The sequence below is a fragment of the Lemur catta genome, chromosome X, assembly GCF_020740605.2.
Source record: "Lemur catta isolate mLemCat1 chromosome X, mLemCat1.pri, whole genome shotgun sequence".
Lineage (NCBI taxonomy): Eukaryota > Metazoa > Chordata > Mammalia > Primates > Lemuridae > Lemur > Lemur catta.
In genome coordinates this window covers 32,671,641-32,687,979 of record NC_059155.1, presented here as the reverse complement: position 1 = coordinate 32,687,979, position 16,339 = coordinate 32,671,641, and the positions used below count along the sequence as shown (strand labels likewise).

The 16,339-nt window shown below is 41.2% G+C and overlaps 1 long non-coding RNA gene across 1 annotated transcript in view; it reads left to right on the top strand.

The window, feature by feature from the left end:
* The window catches only part of LOC123628702, a 187,426-nt gene that overhangs the window by 74,976 nt on the left and 96,111 nt on the right, over window positions 1-16,339 (top strand). The gene's annotated exons all lie outside the window — the stretch shown is intronic.

Below are 16,339 nucleotides of genomic sequence, written 5' to 3'. Positions count from 1 at the left end.
ACCACCCCTTTAATCCAGGCCTATCATTTGGAGATCTCATAGCTCCCTTCTCTGTAAACACCATCTGGTGCTAGACAGTGGAACTGAGATACTCTGCTAATGACCTACTTGCTTTCGGATACACAGCAACCAGGGGATAGTTCTTAGGATCTCATCGGATGAGTGACATTTTTGAGAACAGAACTGATGACTCTCTCTTGCAGTAAAAGGGTGGGGAGGGCAGAGGAGATACTCTGGGGGAACAGGGGATGAGGAGGGGGAAAGTGCGTTGCGAAGCTTCGCTGTAGGCTTGCCAGAATCTGGTGAAGAGGGGGGAAAAAGCAAGTGTTCACTGAAGAGTGAGATGCTTAAAGAATTTATGAGAATTAAAGTGATGTTTTTATGTAAGTGTGGAAGAATACAGCTATAAAAACATATTACCGCCAAATCTGCTGCATTAGACCAAATAGCCGCTTGATGACTGCAGCTAGAACTGTGCCATAAAGAAGCCAGTGTTTTTGAGAGGAGAAAAAGAAAAAAACGTTATGTCTGTTTGCATCTCAGGTTAATTGTTCACAACAAAGCCATTAATTAAACAATGAATTCTTAAAAGATAGGGCTGAATAAGGTAAGTCACAGAGTACACTGAACACACGAAACGCTTGTGAGATGCGAGGAAAATTCAGAGAAACAGGGTCAAGCTAAGAACTCTCTAGACTCCCTTTGGGCACCTGCAGTCACAGTTCTAGAAGTTTGCAGAACAGTTCAAATGTGCGATTAGAGCTGAGATTTTTAGATTTTCTTTTCCCAAATGCTACTCTGGGAAGGATGGTTTGCCCGGATAGCAGAGAAGTGCTAATGGAGGCAAACTAGGGCTATTCCAGGGAAGCCTGCCACAGACTGCTCCTGTTTGAGTTAGGGATTTAGTGACACCGCCTGGAACTCAATTAAAGTGAAGCCAGGTTTTCTTCATTCTGGTAGTTTTACTGCTAGCTGTGGCCAGTGGGGCAGAGAAGTCAATATTCAGTTAGAAACACCTGTCTAAGAAGTCACACAGCCATTTTTGATTAGCCTTCCGAATTCGGGACATAATGGAGCAGAATCTGGTCAGCGTGTGAGCAGCATCTATTCGCACACTTGGGGGGGCTTGGTGTTTTCCTGGACAACCATTTTTCCCGCATTTCCTGGAGGAACTATTGGAATCACAAATCACAATTTGCGGCTTGCCCTGGGTAATGAGTCATTGGATGGAATTTCATTTGGTAGATTTAAAGAGAGTTAGTGTTGATCTATGAAGCCAGATGATTTAAGAAATTGAAGCAGTAACAAGTAAATTGCTTTTCTCTTGTACTGCAATATGCTTCCTAGGCGTTTTTGGCTTTTCTTTTTAAAATGGATTTATAATACCATTTCTCTCCACCTCAAGGCTCAAGTAAACCTCCTTGCTCTGATGAATCCTAAATGGCTCCTCATTTCCCACAAACAGATTGTCCGACAGAGTTTTTAATATCTTGTTTTAGACTGTGGAAGCTAGAATTTTTAATTCTATAGGAAACACAAATGAATATACATTTCCTTTTAGAGGCTTTATTTCTTCTGACTTCTCTCATGAAAAAGCTATGCATAACCACGTTCAAATTCCTTAGCCTTACAATCAAGGCTTGCCACTAACTAACCCAGACTCATTTACCTTTATTTATTTTTTCATCTGGAGGCAGTAGGGAAGGCTAAGGTGTGCCATGCAAAGTGCAAGTTATTAAAGGGGATACAGAAAAGAATAAGCCCAGCTGCTTTCTTAAAGCAACTCACCAGCCATTGGGTAGGACAGACGTGCAAGTGGACACTTCTGTAAGATATGTCGAACCTGTATTGAAGTGTGTACAAAATGCTATGGGAAGAGGGGAGAGCTGTTGTCATTCATGGAAAACGGGGTACCTTCAGGAAGGCTGGGAAAGATGATTTCTCTGCCTAGGAGGTAGAGGGACTAGAGATGCTCCAAAATGGCATTTTCTGTCTTCCTAAGTTCTCTTTCCAGCCTTCCCATCTGTGGACACACCCCCCCTCCCCAGGCATCTCAAGGTACCCTGTTGCCAGGATCCTTAAGAGTCCTTAATGTTTAGGGATAAATTGTAAGTGACACACGAGAAAGATCTCCACGTTAACTGTTTTAAGTTTACAGAAATTCCACAGAAGTGCAACCCACTTACTTGATCTTGAGTTCCTTGAGGGAAGGGAGTATGGGCTGAAACATCTGTGGCCCTACAGTTTGGCCCATACTATTACAAATGGTTGATGCTCCATGTTTTAAACTGCTGGGGAAAGAAAAATGTAATGGGAATATGGAAGGGGGACAGCTAACTCCACATAGGGGACTCTGGAGCTGTACTAAAGAATGTGTAGGGATTAATAAGCTCAAGAATTTGAGTGGGTACTCTAGACACATCAGGGCTGTCACCATCAGAATCTGTGAGTCATTGAAACAGGAAAGCAAAATATTGTAGCAGATTTCTTAGCAATCTATTTCTCTAAACCACCTGGGGTCACTGGAAGAGGCAGAAGTTTGGTGGCTACTAGGTGACACATAAATGTATGACAATTACCCTTGTACAGCTATAATTTAGAGGACCTCCAGGAAGCTAACTGAGAGGAGGAGTAATCATCCAGCATTGTTTAAGCGAGCAGCTGTTGTGACTGTCATTCCTGGGTTGGGGTCAGAGATAGGGGTAGAGGGCTCTGCGTGTTGTGGTGTATGTAATTGGTGCTCCATCCTCCTCCCCCTGTCACACCACTCATCCGTGCAGCTTTTCATCTCATATGTATTTTCCACCATGGTGGCCTTTGTAAGACATAAGGTGAACAAACTGCTTATTAAGGTAAGACAATGGAGGCCCCATTTTAAAAAGGTTAAGACGTCCTCGAAAGTGTCAGCGCATCCCGGGAATCATTAACAGTGTACGGAATGCACAGGCTGGTATTTTCCAAAGGCCACACTAACCTTTTCAAGCATGGAACAGGCTAAAAGGAATGGATTTCCTCACCATTTGATGAGAGAAGAAATCTTTTAAATGCTTATTTTTATTTGCTCGCTGAGAATCATCTCTGTGGAGCTCAACACGGGGAAATGAATGCTGAACGTTTTAGCAACTCACTTAAAATACCATTAGAAAGCACTCGGGTTATTAAAAGGTGAAAACAAAGGACTAGGAGCCCTCTGGTGCTAATAACACCTAGAGAGAAAATGAGAGCCACCTATGCCCTCATGTTTGCCAAAAATGCCTTTGAATTTAAACTCCTCATTGTTAAGGAGAGAAGCTTAAGTTTTGCCAAACCTTTTTTCTCCTTTAAGTACACCCACTTTTCCATGTAATTGGCTCAACACTGCTATTTGCATAATTGTCATATTTTTCTGCTTCCCAAGAGGTCTGTTAAGCGTAAAGGTGAACTACAAAGCTTTGACAAAGTGCACATTTATGTATGATGTGCAATTCTCAAATCATGGAGAAAATTATATATTTTCCATTGAGTTTATTTTAAATTTGGAGGCGAAGTATTCAAAACTCATTGCCCCCCTGAGATGGGTTTAACCTGCTTTTCTTTAACGTCGTCAAAGAGCAATTTCCTGAACCTCAGGTCTTCACATAATGATGTTGCCATGGGGCCCTGATCTTATCAATGACTTAAGCAGAGGCATTTTTCTTCAAACTTTGATATAACAGTATTATCTTTTAGTTGGAATCAGGGATTTCATTACAGCTGGGCCATCTATTAGCTATGAGGGGTTAGCGATCATTTAACCTCTCAAAGCCTTAGTTTGTTTAACTGCAAAATGGGAATGCCTTTAACTCACCGATTGGGTGTTCATGTATGGGGAAATATTTTACCCAGGGCTTGGTACATAGATGTTCTAATGAATATGTGATATTTCCTTTTTCCTCTTCTTTTATAGTAAGTGAATGACATTTAAATGAATGAGAGGGCTTGAACTTTGGCATAGGGTAGGCATGAATTTTAACCCTGCCTCTGCCACTTTTTTAAGGGGTGGAGGAGTGGGAGTACGGAGAGCTGTGTGACCTTGGGCAGGTTACCTAGCTTGGAAGCCTCAGTTTCTTTATCTGCTGAATGGGAATAGATAATAGAAATATGTACTTTTGTGAGGATGAAATGTATCAGTGCCTATAAAGAGCATGTAAATACTCAATGAGTGTTACTTATGGTTATTATTATTATGTCCTTAGCAGAGGTCATTATCAGGTTTGGGACACTGCCCTGAAAACTTATATTCCCTCTAGATTTGCTGTATTGGCTGTGTGTTGTCCTATCACTTTTCACATTGGAAAGAGTGGAATGTTCAACCTCTCTTCCTGTGAATGCCCCTGGAAGCCTCCTGCCTACTTCCTTCCGAGTGGGGACTAGATTCTTACAGGTTTCCTAATTGCTTTGTACTTCTGGCTGCAGCCTGAGGGCATCAAATTGCAGTGTCAAATGGAGGAATAGTATTCTGGGTGTGACAGTGATCAGATCAGGAAGATAACAAGACACTAGACATCCGGCATCTGAGGGCTGGTCACAGGGGTCACTTCTGAGCCCTAGTTTCCTCTTGACAAGGTTAGCCACTCCAAGCCAAGGGTTTCCTGGGTAGCATTCTTAGCGGAGCAGTAAACCCTGACAGAGAGGAAGAAATATAGGTTGGCAGGAAGTCTGGCATTGCCCTAATGTCACAGGTTGGCACTTGCATTCAAATGAGTGAATCTCTTATCAATTGTTTATGCACAGGGTCCCGTGCAAAGTTAACAGATCACAGTAAGAGGAATTTGGGAAGTAACTACATTCCTAGCAACAAGCAGTTAAATGTATCATCATAAATGTATTCAATAGACTAATATGTAATCATTTTTAAAATGAAAAAGTGGTAATTAATGTTAGAAAATGCTTATAATGTTAGCTTAAAAAAGGACAAAATACATAATATAATCAGAAACTTAACTACAACAGGCAAATCTATAGAGATAGAAAATGGATTAGTGGTTGCCAGGGATGGGGAGGGTAAGGGGGATTGGGGAATGATGGCTAAGAAGCATGGACGTTTGTTTTGGGAGTGATAAAATTGGTGAGGGTTGCATCTGTGAATATACCAAAAACCACTGAATAGTATACTTCAAATGGATGCGTTGTATGTTATATGGATCATATCTCAATAAAGCTCTAACCAACAACAACAAACCTTATACATAGAAGAACAAAATGGAAAGAAATTTTCCCAAAGGCTAACAGTGGATATAATATGCTGGTGAATTGTGACTGATTTTTTTCTATTTTTTTCTGTATTTTTCCACATTTTCCACAGTGATCACATATGTGCTTTCATAGTTTAAAATGAAACAAAAATGCCTATTTAAAAGGCAAATAAACAAAAATGAATTACTGCTGACTTTTTCAGCTCATGGAATTAAACATAAGTGATAAAATAAGAGATAAAAATTATTTTTGCATTAAGTGAAAATGTATTTAATAACATAAAGTATATGGCCCTGTGTACTCTGGTTTAAATATCAATACTCAATCATTCATTAATATTTTGACTTTTAATAAAATTACCAAACATAATGGTATACATAAAAAATAAGACATAAATGTTGGAAAATCAGTGACAACACATTCTTATTTATTTTATTTATTTTATTTTACTTTATTTTATTGCCTGGGCTAGAGTGCTGTGGCGTCAGCCTAGCTCACAGCAACCTCAAACTCCTGGTCTCAAGCGATCCTTCTGCCTCAGCTTCCCGAGTAGCTGGGACTACTGGCGTGTACCACCATGCCCGGCTAATTTTTTCTATATATTTTTAGTTGTTCAGCTAATTTCTTTCTATTTTTAGTAGAGACAGGGTCTCGCTCTTGCTCAGGCTGGTCTCGAACTCCTGACCTCGAGCGATCCTCCCGCCTCGGCCTCCCAGAGTGCTAGGATTACAGGCGTGAGCCACCACACTCGGCCTGACAACACATTCTTAATATTTTTTTCTTTCTCAGAAATGTGTAGATTCAGAGCTCTTGATAGTTTCAGAACAAAAAATAAAAATTGTCTTTGCAATCACACAGCACCCCAAATTTACATGTCCTGATCTTAAATCCATTTTATAAATTTAAGTGGGAATTACATTAGCTGTTATTAAAACATTCACATAAGTGATCTTCAAAGGATTAGTACTTAGGTACGGTGGGAGATGAATATCAAGTGAATAATATCATAAAATGTCATAAAAATCTAGTCTTTCTATTGAAGCTTAATTCTGAAGCTCAAAGACTCCCTAGCTGCCCACTCCCATCAGGTTAACCCTTATTATCATCATCCTTTGTCTCCTGTAATTTTTGTCTTCTTTGGCCCACTTACAGCGTTAAAACTTTGGTTGTGCCACAACTTCTGCAGTTAAATAACTCAAGTCCTAAAAACTGCAGAGAGAAGGGAATGTGCAAAGTGATCATATTTATGGACCACCAGTCCCTCTTCAACATAACTGCCATGCTTTTTATACTGAAAGGCAAGGAACAGCTGCCCTGGTCTACTTTGGTGTCCAGCTCAGCTGTTTCATATTCATCCTGTTGCTTTAAGCATCTGTTGACAGGTGGAAAAGCTCACTGTGAAGAGAAGCATTGTTGCCTTGGGTGGCTTCTGCCTAAGACAGACCTGACCCCTTTGTTTGCCCCTGGAACAGAACATGAACGTTCCTCCCAGCCCTCATTAAATACAGCTGTTGGGTACATTTTAGTAGATGAGAACCATTTCTGAAGCATCTCTGTTCTGAGAACTGAGGGGCAGTGTCCAGAATGTAGTTGGACAAGCTTGTGTGCCGGGGAATGTCTGTAAGTGGCTGGGACTTCCTGAGGAGAGCTCTGCACATTATTAGTCTCTTTGTCTCAGATGTAGAGGCTTCCACTTGAATACCCTCTTAGACTCCCATTTGGTCCAAGAAATTCTGGAAACTGGAAGGTTCTTTTGTTGGAACCCTTCATTTTGCAGATTAGGAGGCTGACATCCAGGTTACTTAAGTGTCTTGCTTTATGCTACAAAGCCAGTTAGGGGGCTGTGTCTGCCTATACAATAACGTCACAGTATTTCAGAGTTGTTTCCTGGCTTTTTGGGGGCAGATTTCTGGGAAACCTCTTTCTCCTCATGTTTATTATTTAGGCCTTAATCTAGCCTATTGAAATTTTAGATACATACAGTTTGTAATGAGGGCAGATCATTGGTTACAGGACTTAAAGTTAGGCTTCAGAGACCTATAAGGAAGAAAAGTTCTTGAAAAAGAAAAGTCCTATGATAGTTTCTTAATATATGTTCTTTAAAATCTTTAAAATCAAACGAAACAACCCCTAGTGTCCTTCCTTCCACCTCCTTCAATACCTCCTATTGTGTTCTGCATATGTAATCATTCTGTGCACAGTGGTAGAAAGGTACATGTGGATTAATGGACTTTATGTATTCATTGGGGGTAAAATGCCCTGGGAATTCCTGCATTAGGTGTAAAAACTTGGGCCTGGGGATCTCACTAATGACTTTTCAGGCGCAGTTCTTTACAGAGCCCAAGTCTTCAATCTTGTAACCGGCCCATCAACCCCAGTGACAGCCCACTTTGAAGGAGGCCTCATAAAGACAAGGTTCAGGCTCTTAGTAATGGCTTTAGCTAATGGAAAACCTGGAGGGGAAAAATGAAATCATCCTCAAACTTCACACAGGTAGAAAGGAGAAAATCTCTAAAAGTTCCGAGAAGTGACACGAATTTAAAATTTGGGGTTTGAAATGTAAGAAGTAGCAGGGGATGATGAGGAATGCTCGAAAAATGCTTGCTTTTACTATAGACAGCGAAAAAAAATGGGTGTCAACATGCTTGTCTCTGAATCACTCACCTAGTGGAATACATCAAGACTAGAACCAGATCAAAATGTCTTAGGAAATGGCAGGGATCTGAAGGACAAATCTGGGCATTTGAAGCTTTACCTCTACGCCCATTTCCCCTTTTCAGGCACTGGGTACCTGGTTCCATGTCCAGCCTAGTGGGGCCTGTGTGATCCAGGGGATCCAGAGGCCCTTTACATTTGAATTTATCATTGTCTCTTCCTCTAAATTTGATGTATACTGTAAAAGTGCTCTGGGAAATATTTAAAGCATGGTGTAAATAAAAGAGAATCCGTACAGGGTATGGTATTTAAGAAGTATCGTTTTCTTCATCTCTCTGGTTTGATACCAATTACCTGATGCAGTTGTTAAGAGCAGAGCCATCCTGAGACCCCTAGGTTCCCTGTTCCTTGATTTTTTTTTTTTTTGAAAATAATATAACTACATTTCATAGAAAACACCAGTGGTGGATATGTTGTGCACAGGCACAAAGTGATTCTAGGACAACCTTAGGATAGAGACTCATAAAAGAAATCACTTTCAGCATTACAACATAAACATTGAAACAATCGTGTGGTATTTTCTGTCTTTTATGTTCTCTGTTTCTTTTTTTTTTGATAAGGACAAGTCATAATGCACAAACAAGCTTTTGTATCCTGCTTTTTAAAACCTGATATAGTCATAGAACATAACCTAGTCACACACAAGCAAGTACATCTTCTATTTAGTTATTTGTCTGAGCATCATGCTGCAAATGGTTTTTCTCATGTTTCAGATTATTTCCTCAGGAGAAACAAACGGAAATGGGATTACTGAGTCAAAGGTTTTAAACCTATTTTAAGGCCCCTGATACACGGTGGCAAATTGCTTTCCCAAAAGGCCGTGCCAGTTGCCAGGGCTGGCTACAGCAAGGCCTGAGTCTTCCTCTGGACCTGTACATGGGTATATTTAACATTTTAAAAACATTTTTAAATGTATAATTTCCATACAGCAAAGTGCACACATCTTCAGGGCATAAGCTTAGTGAATTTTTACATATGTACACCTTTGTAAAATGTCACCCAGATCAAGATATATGCAGATACACACACACGCACATATATAAATGGTATTTCCATCATCCTCAGGGGGTTCTCTCATGCCCCAGTCAGTATCCCCCCATCCCGGAACCATTATTCTGAAATTCCCTCATTTTTGAATGATTTCTGAAGGTTTCTTCTCTCCGCTGAAATGATTTGTCAGGCAGTCTCTGAAGGAAGATCTTCATGTCTTTGGCATTGCCCTAACTTCTGCCACCTCAGCTTGGCAAGCCTGAGCAAATCTGCACAGTCTTGGTTTCGTTCCTACCCAGTTGCCTGTACTGAGCTTAGATATCCTGTGGCCAGGTTGTCTGAGGGATCACTTTGTGGCCGTGTACAACATATCCACTACCTTTTTAAAATTCAAGAATGAACAAAACCACTACCATCTGTTCTGAACCATGTGAGGTAGCAGGTAGGGGTGACCAAGAAGGTGTGTTATAGAAATAAAGCAGGAGCGATGCTAACTTTAAAGAAACATCCCCCAAAATGCTCCTGGCTGTCTTCTTCCTGTAGATGAGTTAAAACAGAGGGTATGAAGTACTTAGTTGTAGGCCTTGCAATACTTTGCCACAGCAAGTCCCTAGGAAGTAGATTTAAAATGGATCTCCCAGGCTGAGTAGGATTGGGCTGATAAAATGGTATGTTTATGTTGGTCAATCCAGTTTCAAATATATGTTCAGAAAGTAAATACTCCCTTGCTGAGACTAAACAGTCATTTTGCTGTTGATTTTGATGAAAATCATGGCTCTCCTTTTTCCATGACAGCTGTACTCAGCTCCCTTCATCCTTACTGAGATAGACTTGCTCTTCGTGGGTTAACAAGCATGTGAAATTCTCTCTAGCAGCAAGACAGAGGTCAATGTCAAGGTTAGGAACATCATGGACAAGAAATTAAGGCTCGGTAGTGGTGATTGCAGGTGTAAATTCAGGTGTCCAGGTCAGAAACGAAGAGGTCTAAGCCCAAGAAGAAAGACAAGAAGGGAGGGAATTCATAATGATGGAGTGTCTATAACAGGCCAGGAACAATGTTGGGGGCTTTCATGTGTATTAACTCATTTAATGTTCACAGTAAGATTGTCAAAGGGAGGATGATATCTCCCTTTGACAATGAGGATATTGAAACACGTTCAGTCTCTCACAGCTATATTTCTTCTTTGCCACCTCTTTCCCCCTTTTCCCATTAATGATACATTTCTGAATGCATATCCTCCAATTGTTTTCCTTATTCTCATCTTTCTTGTCTTTTGCTATAACATTCTGTGCCATAACAAACCGTCACTTACCCAGTGTGGCGTGCCCTTCAGGGACCAGTTCCATCCATCCTTTCTTCCCCTGTGACACCTTCCCTGACACTGTGAACCATAGTGAGCTTATCTGACCCTTGAGAGCTGGAGCTCTGTCTATAATTATCTTTTGTAGCCACCACAGCACCTACAGAAGTTGTGTGCACAGAGCATTCAATAATTCCTAGGCTTCAATACTGCTGTGACAGAGACAAGGTTCTGTTAGGAAAGCTGCTTCTGTAGCCACTGTTGGCATAAAGGTACGAATGGTTTTTGTGAATGGACCAAGAGCTCCTGAGTGATTTCTGATTAATGGAGGGTCCTGAGTTCCCCAACTGCTGCCTTAAAATCAGTATCATTATCCGACACTGATCACTGAGTTTTTTCCTTTGCTATCTTCCCCACTTGTGTGCATAAATATTCTTGGACATATTTTATTTTAGTATTTCACCAGGGAGCTTTCAAGCTTTTTTTTTTTTTTTTGAGACAGAGTCTAGCTCTGTTGCCCAGGCTAGAGTACCGTGGCGTCAGCCTAGCTCACAGCAACCTCAAACTCCTGGGCTCAAGCGATCCTCCTGTCCCAGCCTCCCGAGTAGCTGGGACTACAGGCATGTGCCACCATTCCCGGCTAATTTTTTCCTATATATATTTTTAGTTGTCCAGATAATTTCTTTCTATTTTTAGTAGATACAGGGTCTCGCTTTTGCTCAGGCTGGTCTCGAACTCCTGACCTCGAGTGATCCTGCTGCCTCGGCCTCCCAGAGTGCTAGGATTACAGGCGTGAGCTACCACGCCGGGCCTCAAGCTTCTTAATTAATAACAAAAACGTATCAAGCAGGAAAGAGATGGCCTGACCATAGTACATCCCTTTATCAGTACTCTGTAGACAGGTCCCTACCTGGCATCTGCATCAGAATCTCCCATTTTCTCCAAGGACCTGTGAACAGTTCACACCTACAGTGCTAGATTAGAACAGACATGAAATTGAAACACTAGCAGGTTGTTGTAGGTGTTCTCTGAAAAGAACAATGGTAAAATAATTAGTGTATCCAATTGCCAGTCCACTTGCGTGCTTTGTATTTTGTAAGGGCCACAGCAGTGCTATATAATAAAAATACGATGTGAGCCACATATATAATTTTAAATTCTTTAGTCACATTAAAAATGACAAAAGAACCATGTGAAATTAATTTTAATAATATATTTAATTTAACCAAATATACCCCAAATATTATCTTTTCAACATGTAAGTGATATAAAAAATATTAATGACATTTTACATTCCTTTTTTTTATACTAAGTCTTAGGAATTTGTTGTGACAGCACATCTCATTTTGCACTGGCCATATTTTAAGTGCTCAAGAGCCATATGTGGCTACTGGCTATCATATTGGACAGCATAGGTGCAAAGAAACTTCTAGTGGAATCTTTGCTATAAAGGTGGAGCTAGGTTTGTTCATAGGCAAAACCCAAAACAACCCTGTGTGTTTGTTGGACTCCTGCTCTGTGCTAGGCACTGGAGTGGGGAGACAGAAGGGTGCAGTGTGGCAGTCACACATGAAAAGTGAAATCATTCTGGTTGTAATTTATAACGTGTCCAACCACAAGACAGATTTTGTGGTTGATTCGCAAGCAAGTGAGTCAGGCGGTAAAGCACAGTGAGTTTAGAGGAAAAACTAATCCTTACTAGTTGAGGTGATCCTGGAGGACAAGGGGCATATTTGTCTGAGATGGGGAAAGAAAAGAGCAAGCAGTTCAGGCAGGGGGCATAGTTCGAGCTAAGGCATAGGGGTGATAAAATACTATTAATAGAAGCATTGTGAGACAGCAAGTAGATTAGCTTGGCTGTAACTGAGAATCGGCATAAAGGGAATTGTAAAAAGAAAGGTGGGATTCCTTTTGGTTGTATTACAGAGAGGTAGAATATAGAGGGAGATGGCTAAATGTCTCAATTAATAATGGTGATGAAAATAATATTAATAATAGCAGCTAGCATTTGTGTGAATAGGGGCCAGTCCCTGTACTGACTGCTTTGTACGTATTTTCTCATGGAATATTACAAAGGAGAAAGCTGAATGTATAGTGAGGTTGAATGACTTGTCCAAGGTCACACATCCAGAAAGTTGACAGAGCAAAATTTTAAACCCGAATCTATAGGAGTCCAGAGCATTTACCTTACCCGTTAGCAGATACGTTCCTGAGAGTGTTTCAGGCAGTGATCCGTGTGTTTGTGTCATTGGAGGCCCCCACCCCATTGACAAAATGTGCTGCAGACATGCTGGGGTACTACCTCGACATATGCCAGAGAATTTCCAGGCAAAGGCTTCTCTGCAGTTGTGTCTTCAGAAGAGGTCCACATGGGCCCTGTTGGCATGATGCCCGTGGGAGTTGACTGAGATCATTAACCCTGGCCTTTATAACTCAGTGTTCCACTAGTTTCCTCCTTTCTCTCTCCTCATATATCCCAATGTCATACTATTAAATACTGGGATCTCAGAGATCGTTTAGTTCGATGTCCTGATCTTACAGAAAAGAAAACTGAGGCCCAGAGAGGAAGAAACTTTGCCAAGAGTCACACAAGGTTTTAGAAGTAGCAGGGCTGGAACCCACATCAGGATTCTTGCCACCCAGTGAGCTATGTTAACATTTTCCAAAGGCCTTCTCAATGGAAAGTAATACATTCAGATTAGGAAGTGTATTTTAGTTTCTCTGGGTAATTGTTTTAGCTAAGATTAACAATTGAAAAACTTTATTATAGATGATAGGCATCCCTGAATTAAGAGATGGATTTCAGCAATGATTGTTATAACATGAATCTGTGGTAAGTGGACTCTATATGGTTTTATGGATTTTCACAAAATCAGATGTCCTTCAAATGAAAAAAAGTTAACTCTGAATCTGGTGCAGTGGTTTACACCTGTAATCCTGGGAGACCGAGGTGGGTGCATGCCTGTAGTCCCAGCTATTCGGGAGGCTGAGATAGGAGGATCCCTTGAGCTCAGGAGTTTGAGGTTGCTGTGAGCTAGCCTGATGCCACGGCACTCACTCTAGCCTGGGCAACAGAGTGAGACTCTGTCTCAAAAAAAAAAAAAAAAAAAACAAGTCAACTCTGCTGAATATGACACTTTTGAATGTAGCAAATCTTATAAACTTATATTTAAAAGAAAAGCAATGACTTAAAAAAAAAGTCCTTGCTTTTGTTTTAAGAGACAGGGTCTCACTCTGTTTACCCAGGCTGCAGTGCAGTGACCTAGATCATAGCTCATTGTAACCTCGACCTCCTGTCAAGCGATCCTCCTGCCTCAGCCTCCCAAGTAGCTGGGACTACAGGCCCACACCACCATGCCTAGCTAACTTTTAAAAATATTTTATAGAAATGGGAGTCTGGCTATGTTACCCAGGCTGGTCTTGACCTCCTGGGCTCAAGGCATCCTCCTTCTTCGACCTTCCGAAGTGTTAGGATCACAGGCATGAGCCACCATGCCTGGCCAGCAATGACTTTTAAAATTAAAGTTTAATGGTATCCTTTACTTATCATATGGTTCTTGTTGGAGAACAGATCATAGAATAAAAGTACTTACTGTAAAAATATACTTAAGGGTAACCATAGCGTAGGCCTTCTGGAAGGTGTTCATGCTGCCTTCCTTATCTGACACTGTTCACAACACAGGGCGGTCAGCCACTCTAAGTCTGGTTTCAAAGGTCCCAACGCTTTTAATCCCTTTACCCTTTTTCTTCTGACTTCTGCCATCATTTAACTTTACAGTCTTGCTCCAGCCTTCTTTGTCCAATGATATACTGTTGCTTTTCTACTTTCTTTGGAAGAAAAAACATTTTAGAAAGCTAAGGCCTGAAGTAGCTGGTTGCTACTTAATATTTGCTGCTTATCCTTGCCTCTGCTGGGACCTGGTATTTGTCATGCTTGTGCAGTGAAAGGAGAGCCCAAAGAGGCAGAAGACAGTCCCTGCCATAGTGAAGCATAGTAATTTTAGAAGCCAGGACTAAAAAAAAAAACATGAAGCAATTAACAAACCAAAAAGAACAGAAGAGTAGGCCGAATGATGCGATTGAGATCTTAGGTATAGCTGGACTAGATTGCTTCCATGTTACATGAATAGATTGGTCCATGTTGACCATTCCACTTCAGAATTTGCCAGGGAGTGACAAGGTGGCAGAGTTCAGGTCCTCAATTTACCAAATGTAAGTTCCCTTTCAGCTTGAGAAATGCTTCTCCTTAGGGGGAGTGTTTCTAAAGTGGGTTCTTTTCGCATAAGGTTGTTGCATAAAGAGGACTCCATGGTAAAATTTGGCATTCTATGTGTTCTTCTTACAGATTTAAGAGACACATTAGTATATTGAAGGCTACACAACTTTGAAACTTTTTTCAAAGTCCTGCAGCTTTAAAACTGACTTTCACCTGGTATTAACCAAACTTGTCTGCCTACAGAGCCTTTATTGCATAGCACATATCTCATGGGCCTTGTGGCAGAACACACAGTGGGAAATGCTACTCTACAGCGACTGTTGGGTCCCTTAATGCCTGATTTGCTTACACTTCTGTCAGCCCCTGGCCCTTCCAGATGGGAGCCTTGAGCTGGAAGCAAGAAAGAGAACCTAGCCCAAGCTATTTTACCAGCAGGCCTCTGGCTGAAACAACATCCCTGTATGGTTGATAAACATTTTCCCTCTCTTAAGGGAAAATCATGCACAGAAACAAGCACATATAAATAATTTACCAAGCTGTGATATGCTATAAATAACAAGCCTACTAAATAATGAATTAACCCAACTGCTGATTCATAGGTAAATGTCTCTTGTAAAGCAGCATTTTTATGGATTTTACAGCTTAGTTAATATCCACTCATATTTCATTAGGACGCTTCAGGTGAAGTATTGGGGTAATAATCTGGATATATTTGAAAGTGATAAAGCACGTATCAGGAGCCCAGGCAGAGCTTGGGGAGCTGCCAGGATTCCTTCCTTTTAGCCAAAGCATGAGGGGTGATTGTTCTGGGCCTTACTCTTCTCTTTCCTCCATGGTCTTGGTTTGCCCAGCTCCTCAGTGCAAGCCTGAGATGCTGAGAAGGCTGTGTCCCTGAAAGCAGAGAGGGTGTGCTCTCTGAGACCATGGGCAGGGATGGAGGAAGAGGTAGCTCTGGGCCTAGGAAAGAAAGGGACACATAAATCACTTTGGCCTACTGGAAAGAGCCAGCTCTTCTGAGATTCCACGATGTGGGTATACAGGATCTTTACCACTTATCATTGATACCTTTCTGACTTTTGGCAAGTCACTTGTACTCCCTGTGGCTCAGTTCCCTCATCTGTAAAACCAGGACAATAAGAGTACCTGTGTCCTAGGGTCATTATAAAGATTAAATGAGTTTGTATTATTAAGTGCTAGAACATTGCTTGGCACATAGCAGGTGGATTTTAACTACTGTATTAGCTGTTGTATGTATTAGAACTGGACTCTTTTAGACTCTTCAGTTTGGTGTTCTCCAGCCCTGGTGTTGGACTCTGAGAACCTGGGCCCCGGGGGTTGGAGGGCCTGAGTGAGGGGCACTCAGATTCCTCCTCTCCCCTGCAAAGAATGGGAATGGGAAGCAGGAACTATGATTTCATTACAGTCAGAAAAAACTGCTTTTGATTAACTCTCACTTATTAAAAGTATTTAAATAAGTATTCAAAAGGAATGTTGTTTATCTTTATTAATGAAGGTTTTTTTGGGGGGAAGTGGTAAGAATTCTCAGTTAATCACTTTGAAAAGGAGGGGATCTGAATTACATAATTAAGCCCTAATTTGTAATGGGAACTGATGCCAACAAAAGATGCTACTATCCCTTCTTGGCAGTGACACTGAGTGCCCAGGGCTGTGGAGGGTAGAAACAGGACATTGTTATTGTTTCAGTTCAAAGCGTTGGAGTTAGAGTAAATGTCCTGCCCAGTGTGCCATCACACCAACACTGTAAACCCTGCCATCAGGCTAATGATCATTCAGTTCTGACTGAATGGGAGAAAAGCTGAGGCCCTTGCTCTAACTTATGGTTGATTACAGTGATCATGCCCCATTACCCCAAATATTCCTATCAATTACTGGTGCAGGCGTT